The following is a 9,524-nucleotide window of genomic DNA, read 5'->3' on the forward strand; positions in this document are numbered from 1 at the left end:
TATCTATTACACAATCTATTCTGTCACGTATTGCTATATGTTATTAGAATACCACATGTTATATGTATGTCATATCATGTAATATTCACCATTACAAGTATGTCATGTTAAGTAAAGATGTCAAATAAAGTATATATTAAGTCAAGTTTGAGATCACGTTCATGCTAAGTTATTCATATCAATCACGACCCTAAGTGCTAAGATAGGGTAATATCTTAGTAAAACTCCTTTGTTCAAGTTGGAGTGTCTATATAGGTGTGAAATTCTCTAGGTTGACGGAGTATAGTCAACAGGTTGTGAATGGGGCCTAACTAGCTGGTCACCGCGCCGAGCACTCACGCCGATGGAGCCATATTTTATTTTATGCGTGTTCACAGCAAGTGTGGCATAAACAATTCATGGGGCCACAACAACTATGAAGCATACACTACGTGAGACACAATAATTATGACACGTAGAATATGTGGGGCCACAACAACTGTGGAGTACATATTAACACACTCACAGCTGGTGTAGATTCCTGTGTTGTGATGCGGTAATTGGCAGAGACACACGGCTCAAGGGGACCCGTGTAGCACCCATATGGTCACGCTATTAATTAAGTCTATTGAACAAGGTTCAAAGTTCATGTCAAGAAGTTAAGAATAAGCAATCATGGTTAACCCCATGAGATAAGAATAAGCAATCAGGGTGACCCCATGAGATAAGAATACACCATCATGGAAACCCCATGAGATAAGAATAAGCAATCATGGTGACTCCATGAGATAAGAATAAGTTCCAGATCAAGTTCATGTTATGTTCATGTTCACGTTAAGTTTCAACTTCATGTTCATATCATGTTATGTTCACGTTTATGTTATGTTCAAGCTCACATTCATGTTAATTTTTACTCATGTTCACGTTATGTTTCAAGTTCACGTCTATGTCATGTTATATTTACGTACATGTTTTGTTCAAGTTCACATTCATTTTATGTTATGTTCATGTTTACATTATGTCTCAAGTTCACGTTTATGTCATGTTATGTTCAAGTTTATGATAAATTCAAGTTCATGTTTATGTTATGTATGTTCACGTTCATGCTATGATTCAAGTCCATGTTATGTTTCAAGCTCACGTTCATGTTATGTTGCTAGACCATGTTATATTATAAGTTCAAGTTCATGTTATGTCAAATCAAGTTCAGTTCACATTTCAGTTCAGGTTATGTCAGTTATGTCATGCTATATGTCAAGTTATACTATGCTTACTTACAACTTTAATTATGCATTCATGCTTTTACTACCATGCATGCATTATTAACCTGTGTGAGAGTTTCCAATGAACTTATTGAGATTTATAATCAAATCTCACAGTGGTAGTCTCAACTACCATTCCCCCCGAATGGTAGGCGATGTGTTAGGATCAGAGTAGGGAGCGGACATTGGTAGACTAAAGGAGGTTGACTAGACGCTTCAGACACAGCGAGAAGCTTAGAACTTCCATAGTTAGTTTTTGGACAGTATTCTGGCCTCGTTAGTCAAGTTACACGAGTTACTCGACGAACTTCTTCAATAGTGTATTTTGGTAATGTAAATATGGAGTTTGACCTCCCATGTTTTTGAGATTACAGTCTTCTAAGACTCGTACTGAAATCGTAGATGTTTATTTTTGTCAAGTATGCTTGGATTACGATTTAACTATTTGGGATATTATAAGTTTGGTGCATAGTATTGCTAAAACAAATTATCCACTACGAATATTGCATAATGCTATATGCATGTTAGGAACATTACATCTTATATGTCATGAACGGGGGCTGGTAATCTTGTGTTGCATGTCTCGACGCTTCGATGTCCATCCAATCCCAAACGGAACCTAGGGGCGTCACATGGCTTGTCTATTCTTGCACAATCCAATTGATGGACACAATGTGGACTAAGTCTTAAAGACCTTTTGCAAGTTCCAGATGAGCCATTTACAAGGTCAAGAGTTAGAAAGATCAAGAAAGCTATGCAAGGATCGGTGCAATTTACTTGGGATAAAGCTAACAGAACTCCAACATTCAAAATGGGCTTCAAGGAAGAAGAACCAGTTTTGATCCATTTGATGCAAGCTATGAAAGAGTGCGACATGACTTAGGATTTAAGGATTTACTATTTGGGCCTATTATTATGTTTATGTGATTGAAGGTCTTGGACTTGTTTATTTTATTAAAAGGGCTTATGTTTTTAGTTATAAGAATTAGTCAAGAATAATTGAGCTTGAGAATACTTGACCCACATATGTCTTATATTTAATGAGCTAAGGTTTCAAGAGAAGTTTTTAATGTAAAAACTAGGGTGGCGCCAGCCACATAAAGGCAGTTTAGGAAGTTCTTTGATTTTCGTCCATGGAGAAAAGAGGCCTTATTTTGGCCTAGGGTTTATTTTGTTTAGGGAAAGCGATATATAAGTTACTGTAGCAGCCCATCACATTTAGTTTTATGAAATTGATGATTATTTCATTATAAGTTAAGTTTATCTCACTTGTTCTTGAATGAAATTTTAAACTTATCAAAGGTAAATCACAACTTTTGTAGCATTCCTCCTTGTAATCTGGGTTCTTAAGACAAATTCTTCAAGGGGTCTAGATTCCTTATAATCTAGGTTCTTAAATTGAGTTCTTCAACGAGTCTAGGTTTGACATTGGCTTGATTTTGGCTTTCTTAGGTGAGTTTTCAAATTGATTGTGGGTTCAAGTAATTCCATTCCCATTTGATATCAAAGTCAGGTTTTCAATCAGGTCTAATTCTATCTTTTAGTTCTTGCATCTTTAAATTTAATTATAGGGTTTCATTGTTTTAGGATAGCAATGAAAAAATTATAAATAAATAAACAAACAAACAAGGGGTTGTTGTCCATCTTATTAGGGTTGCCGTGTTGTTCATCATCTAGGGTTTTAAAATTCTAGAGTTTCTTGCATCTCTAAGTTTGTCAATTGCTTGAAGCATGGTTTTATTGATCCTCTTCTACTTCCTTGTTAATTTTTGTGTGTTTGAATTCAATTGTTTGATTTTCACAATTGAATATTGTTCTTTGTGATTGAATTAGTGAGAAAAGAAAAGAAAAAATTTGGGGGGAAAAAAAAGGAAAAGAAAGAATGTAGCATATTCAAAGGTTGCTACATAGCTGTAACAAAAGAAAAAGAAAGACATTGTTGATTGAGTCTTATCATCAAAGGGGCTGAATACATCATTCTAATTGGTATCTTGTTTTGCAAGTACTCTTTCCCTCATTCATATTCCTTGAGTCTCATGTCATTTTATTCTTTCCTTGTTTCTTAAACCTAATTGCTGGTTGGAATAATACAACGTTGTATTGTCTTCATTTAGTTCAACTAGTTCTTAAAGAATTTGAGCAGGAAAACTATTGAAGTAAAAGGCAAGAGAGTGTGAGATTATTATCGGGAAAAAATCAATTAAGAGTAAAACACGAGTGAAGTGCTATTATTTGAGTGTAAACACGCAAGGGGGTGTGTGAGGTTTTTACCGCTAGCATTCTTTTTATGCAATGCCTTACAATGTCTCATAAGAGTGATTCATCACCGAAGGGGATGACAAATAATTCATTCTTTGTGTTGTAGGCCAGAACCTTGAGAGCATCAAAATTAAAATACCATCTTTCCAATGTAGAATTGACCCTGAAACATATTTAGAGTGAGAGAAAAGAATAGAGTTGATGTTTGATTTTCATAATTACTCTAAGGAGAAGAAAGTGAAGTTGACGATAATTTTTTTTTTTTCGATGGAATAAAACTTTTCATATAGTAGAATATCAGCATTACAACTGTCTCTCCGTCCATAAGACTGGAGCAATTACATCAGGGAAAGATCCCCACCACAAGCTAATATTACTTACATGCCAAGCATCTCTTGCAAGCTTATGTGCTGCTTCATTACACGACCTCATAGTATACCTGACTTCACACATATGGAAGAGGCTCATAAGTTCTTTAGTATCGCTGATCACGTTCCCAACCAATGCCATTGAAGGTTCTGGTTTCTGCAACTCCTGAACTAAGGTCAGTGCATCGCTTTCTATGATGAGGTGTTGAATTCCCAGGTGAGCAGTCAACTATAGCCCCCTGAAAATTGCAAGCATCTCAATACTTGTTGCATCCCTAACTTCATGTTCCTTCTTACTTGCTGCCATTAACACTTCTCCTTTACTGTCTCTCAAGATGGCCCCAATGTCTGCACTGTGTTGGTTCAGGAAGGTTGCCCCATCCACATTCAACTTGAAGACTCCTGGTGGGGGGAATTCCCAGTGGCAGTGGTGCCTCACAGCGTTCAAAGGTTGGCCACGGGTTGCTTTATAAACATGCTGGACAGCCAGGGCATGGGCTATGGCCTGCTTAATACGAATGACTTTGTCTTCAAAGGTTGAAACATTTCGTCTATACTAGCAGCTCCATGAGACTAGGAAGAAAAACTCTAACTGATCTTTCTGTTGTAGACCACTGATAAACCCAGCTATATCCCCATACATCTTTGGTAAGTCAGAGTTGAAGATAACATGTAACTGTTTTTCCCAAGCCTCTCTTACTGAAGGGCAGAAGCACAAAGCATGAACTACATCTTCAGTTTCTGTGTTGCACATCTTACACACGTCTTCACTCAGAACCTTTTATAGCATCAGGTTATGCTTTGTTGGTAGGCTTTCTTTACAGGCCTTCCATGCAAAAATCTTGATTTTGGCTAGGATCTTCAGGCTTCATAGGTCCTTCCACAACTTTTGCCTCCCCATTCTTCTTGAACCCTCACCGGTTGTCTTATTCTATTTTGCCTTTTTGAAAACCCGATATGCACTCTTTACCATAAACCTACCATGAGATTCAGGGTCCCAGATTATCTTGTCTTCTGGTTTTCTGCTGCTTAGCACTATTTTAATAACTTCATCTACTGCTCGTGTAGGTAGTAAGGTCCTTATCTTTTCTGCATCCCACCACTTAGTTTGAGGGTCCATTAGGCTATCGACTGTTGCATCCCGGACATAGACTGTTGCAGTTACTTCATTTCTGCCCAGACGGGGGTGCCCAGGTATCCAATTATCTTCCCATACTTTAATTGTCTATCCTGATCCCACTCTCCACTTACAGCCCAAAGTTAACAATTTTTTTGCTTACCAAATCCCCTTCCATGCAAAGTTCGGATTGAAGCCTAGTTTGGCCTTAAGAATGGCCTCATTTGGGAAATACCTTGTTTTGACGACTTTATGGATCAAGGTAGCTGGTTCTTGCATGATTCTCCACCCTTGTTTGGCAAGAAGGGCATCATTAAAGGTCCTCAAGTCTTTGAAACCTAGTCCTCCATCCTGCTTATGATCACACATCTTGGTCCAGCTTACCTAATGGATTTTGTGATCTTCATGTTTCTGTCCCCACCAAAAATGTGCCATCATTTGTTCCAACTCATGACATAAGCTTCCTAGTAGTTTAAAGCAGCTCATAGTGTAGGTTGGGATGGAGAGTGCCACTGCCTTTATCAATATTTCCTTACCCCCTGAGACAACAGCTTCTCTTTCCAGTTCTGTAGCTTAGTCCATACCTTGTGCTTGATGTCTGAAAAGGCTCTTGTCTTTGATCTACCCACTATAGGAGGTAGGCCCAGGTAGTTATCGTATTGCTGAAAGTGTTGGACCCCACACAAGCTCATTAGCTCCCGCTGTTGGTTAGAGTCTAGATTCCTGTTGAAGATCATGGAAGTTTTATCTTTGTTTACTTTTTGCCCTAAAGCCTCTTCATACTACTCAAGTAGCTGCTGTATGTGGTTGTTCTCTGTCCTATTGGCTTTGCAGAAAAGTACATTGTCGTCTGCAAACAACAAATGCGAGATCCTTGGTGCCCCTCTACATATTCTGACCCCAGCTATGCTCCTAGACAGCTCTGCTTGTTTCAAGAGACTTATTAGTCTTTCAGTTCCTATGAGAAAAAGGTAAGGAGACAGAGGGTCTCCTTGCCTTATGAAAGTTGACGATAATTGAGTTCACTGATTATGCGATTATTTGGTGTGATCAATTAGTGACCAATAGAAGGAGAAATCTTGATATGCCTATAGAAACATGGGAAGAGTTGAAAGCTCTGGCGGAGATTTTTATCTAGCCATTACTATAGAGACCTCTACCAAAAACTACAAAACCCCACACAGGAGTTTAAGAGTGTAGAGGATTACCATAAGAAGATGGAGGTGGTTATGATTCGGGCTAATGTAGAAGAGGACCAGGAGGCCACCATGGCTAGATTTTTAAGTGGTTTGAATAGGAAAATAGCCAATGTAATTGAGTTGTAGCATTATGTGAAGATAGAGGACATGGTGCACTTGGCTATGAAGGTGGAGAGGCAGTTAAAGAGAAAGGGTACAGCAAGATATACATTAGTTTCTAGCACTCCTTGAAAACTAAAGTGGGACAAAAATAATCAAATTGTAACAAAGGCGAAGACCAAACCACCTAAGGGGAAAGATGAGAAAACCCAAGGTAGAATCTCAACCATCATGAAATAGAGATATTAAATATTTTAAGTGTTTGAGATTAGGGCATATCGCATCTCAATGTCCAAATATGCAGGTGATGATTATGCGTGATAATGAATAGGTGATGACTGAGAGTGAGGGTGATAGTGAGGAGATGCTCAAGTTGATTGATTCTAGTGATGAGGATGGAGTGGAGTATCCTAGTGACAAGTGAGTCTCTTATTGCCAGACATGCTCTCAATACACAAATCAAGGAATATGATATAGAGCAGCAGAGAGAACATTTTTCATATTAGATGCCACATCAACAACAAAATATGTAGTATGATCATTGATGGGGGATTTGTACTAATATTACTAACACTATCTAGATTCCTTATAATCTAGATTCTTTAAACGAGTTCCTCAACGGGTTTAAGTTTTCCATTGGCTTGATTTTGGCTTTTTTGGCTAAGTTTTTAAATTGATTGTGGGTTCAAGAGATTTCATTCCCACGGATTCATATCACCAATCTTCCTCATCACTCTTTTTGGATGGTTCTGTAGACCAATACAAATGAAAGCGAAAGGGTGATGGCTCTATGGACCAATACAGGGCACACACCTTGTAGCCAAGGGGTTCTATAAGGTCAATGGTGCTAATTCTTCGAAGACCTTTAGTCCTGTTAATAAACTTATAATCGTGTGAGTGGTTCTTGACGTCTCCAATGCCTTCTTGGCATATTAGATGAGGAAATGTATATGGAGCATCCTAGAGGATTCGTTGATACTATTAATCTTGAGTATGTTTGTTGGCTCCATAAGGAGTTACATGGCCATAAGTAGGCACCTCTAGTCTAATTTACTGGGCTTTCGTACAGTTTACTTGATATGGGCCCTATTGGATCACAAGTAGATACCTCTACTCTTCCTCTCTTTACATTTCACATTTCATCAAGTGGCTGTCCATATATTTTTGATGATCTATGTTGATGATGTAGTACATGGCAACATGCAGGAACTCATTTGAATGTTTTACGCTTACTCATAGACAAATTACAAGCTAAACTTGCATAAAATATTCTTGGACCTCTTGGGTTTTTTCTTGGAATTCAAACAACCCATAATGCCCATGGCCCATGGGTCACATCTTTTTGCCTAAGTAAATACATCTTATACATGGTTCATCGTGCATGAATAGTGGGTGCTAAACCATTTGATGCTCTCTGTGTATCTGGTGGTTACGTTTCCTCTCAAGCTGGTGATCCCCTCCTAGATGTTGATGCTGGTACTCTTATAATGCCAAAGATAGCTTATTCGATTAATCAGCTTTGCCAACATCTTCATGCTCCCACAACAACCCATTGGACCTCTACCAAGCGAAATCTTCAATACTGAAAGGGCACTTTTAACCATAGGATATACTAAATATGTAGGCCTCTACATCTTCAAGACTCCAGTTGGGTTGGCAACCCCGATGATCAGAGGTCTACCACGAGATATGGTATATTTTTAGGTCCACGTCTCATCTTATGGTCTGCAAAAAAATAAGTTGTTGTCTCGTGTAGATGCATAAAGGCTAAGTATAGGGCCTTAGCCATGATAGAAGATGAACATAATAATTGGCTACGCATGATTTTGAAAGACTTTCAAGTTTCTCTCTCTCATCTCTTGTCCCATAGTCTAGTGTGATAATGTCAACGCACTTGCTCTCACATCCAACCGTGTGTTTCATACACCAACAAAACATATATATATATATAAGTTGATATGCATTTTATACATGAAAAGGTCACCAACAATGATGTTTGCTTGAAGGTTATCTCCTCAGTTGACCAAGTTCCCAATAGTTTTACGAAGGACCTCACTGCTACATGTTTCACATTCCTTAAAAGGACAAAGCTTATGTTGTGTTCACCCCTTTTTGCATGAGAGGGGTGTTAACCAAGAGAGTGTTGCTTTGTTTTAAGATATAAAATAAATAATAAAATCTATATCTTCCCATCAGCTGAGGACAGGTGGTGATTTCTCACTTTGCAACTTCCAGATAGGGACAAAGATAAAGATAAGGTTCATGGCAAGTGTGGGTTATCAAGTAGAAGAAGATGAAGGTTATACAAGATGTTTACTAAATGAAGATGTGTCCCACAATAAAGGATATACTCACAATAAATGAGAATGAATTACAAGGTTGAAAACACGATATTTATCTTTTTTTATCAGCCCTTAGAAAGCATTTGCATTCAAGATTGGAGTCTTAGACTCAGAAGGAGCATATCGAAAAAACTAAGGTCCTTATCACTTGAGCAAACTCTAATGGGTAGTTTTGAACTTGTGATCTCATAACGAGCTCCACGTCAGCTTGGAGTTTACAATGGAAATGTTTGTGTTGTATTGTGCAATCATCTATAACCTAGAGTAGTGTTATAAGTACTCACAATTTTACGTACAATATACCTATTGAATGGCAGCCTCATTTTATCAATTTTTTTTTTTTTTGTTAATTCGAATTTCAAAATATTCACCATTTCAATAGTTGGCACCATATGATGTGCCAAAAATTGTAAGTAAATATAGAATTTTTCCATTAAAATATTATTTCTTCATCTATCTACTGCAAGTTGTTCATCACAATAGGATAAGTGCATGTGGGGACATTTGCCTACAATTAGTCCCAAAAGGAGCTAAATATAGTGCTGGCCCATCAACAATATGGTTTTGATCTCTCTCTTCTTCTTTTTTCTTTTATTTTTATTTTGACTAAGCAGATAGTTTTGAATTTACTGCTGTTATATGTAGTATATAAGATAGTTCAGATAGCTTTTATGGACCTTGTATAACAAGTAACAAAGTATACATGATATAGAACCACGGTATTGGCGCCCAAGAAAATAATTATAACCACGGACCACGGTATTGATTACAGTAGAAAGAAGTGCGCACTTTCACAAATAATTTTTTTTTTTTTTTTCCCCTCTAAGCACATATAGATATTAAACAAAGATTATATGACATATAAGAAAGGCGTGGATGACTATCAAAGGGTTTCTTTC

This window comes from Carya illinoinensis, chromosome 9 (genome assembly GCF_018687715.1).
Source record: "Carya illinoinensis cultivar Pawnee chromosome 9, C.illinoinensisPawnee_v1, whole genome shotgun sequence".
In the NCBI taxonomy this organism is placed as follows: domain Eukaryota; kingdom Viridiplantae; phylum Streptophyta; class Magnoliopsida; order Fagales; family Juglandaceae; genus Carya; species Carya illinoinensis.